This window comes from Meriones unguiculatus, chromosome 19, assembly GCF_030254825.1.
Source record: "Meriones unguiculatus strain TT.TT164.6M chromosome 19, Bangor_MerUng_6.1, whole genome shotgun sequence".
NCBI lineage: Eukaryota > Metazoa > Chordata > Mammalia > Rodentia > Muridae > Meriones > Meriones unguiculatus.
In genome coordinates, this window is record NC_083366.1 from 66730275 (window position 1) to 66731529 (window position 1255).

Sequence of the window (1255 nt, forward strand, 5' to 3'; positions counted from 1 at the left end):
TTCCTTCGCACTGTAATAAGGATCAGTTTGTAGGGAGCCACACAAGGCATTAGGAAGGTTGCAAGAAAATGACCCTAGGACTGGGATGCAGTTCAGTTAGGAGAGGGCTTCCCTGGTATGCACAAAGCCCTGGGTTCCACCCCTCCATAAAGGCAGATGTAATGGCACCTGCCTGTAACCCCAGCGTTCAGGAAAGATAGATGGGAGGATCAGAAGTTTAAGGTCAGGGGTCAGACTGCTGGCTCAGCAGTTGACTTCTTGCTGAACACCCAAGGTGGGCTCCCAGAACGGTGGCTGAGAACTCCCTGTAACTGCAGCTCTGTGGGACCCAACGACCTCTTCTTGCCTAGGAGGGCACCTGTGTGAACATGCCCATACATGGGTGCACATACTCAATTAAAACAAGAAATTTAAAAAGTAAGACTTGAGAGAAAAAAAAAATCCAAGGCCATCCTTGGTTACCTGGTGAATTGGAGGCCCGCCAGGGCTGTAAGAGACCTTGTGTCAGCAAAGCAAGCAAGCAAACAAATAAAACTACACTGCTTTAACTAAAAACTATTATTACACCAGAAGGTAGATGGAAAGAGCAAAGGCAGATGGGGGATGTAGACTCCTGCAAATATGGTGAAGGCTGCCAGTCACCCAGGGGAAGACCTGCAAAGTTGGAATGGTGCTGGGCCAGCCATCCTGCAAACAAGTTCTACGTTTGGCGGTCAGCTTGAATTTTGTGTTTACTTCAGCTCTGCTCCCATGTAGTAGGTGGTTGCTTTCTCCAAGGTGATTGAATAACCTGGAGAGGATTTTCAACCCCTTAAGGGAGCTTCTCTCTTTTGGCCTTCTATTCTATGGCAATCCCTGATGCCACACCTCAGTCTGACATAGTTTTCCAGTGTGGAGATGGTGTGGTGGTTTGAGTGAGAATGGCCCCCATGGGCTCATATGTTTGAATGCTCAGTCCCCCGCCCCCCCCCCCCATTAGTGGAACTGTTTGGGAAGGATTAGGAGGTGTGGTCTTGTTGGAAGAGGTGTGTCACTGGGGATGGGCTCTGAGGTTTCAAAACCCCAAATCAGGCCTAATGTCTCAGCTAGTGCTTCAGTACCATATTTGCCTGCTTCCTACCATGGTGATCATAGACTAACCCTCTGAAACTGTAAACAAGCCCTCAATTAAATGTCTTCTTTTATAAGTTGCTTTGGTCTCTTTGCAGCAATAGAACAGTATAAGTCAGCTGACTTCAGCATTGATGGAAGAAAA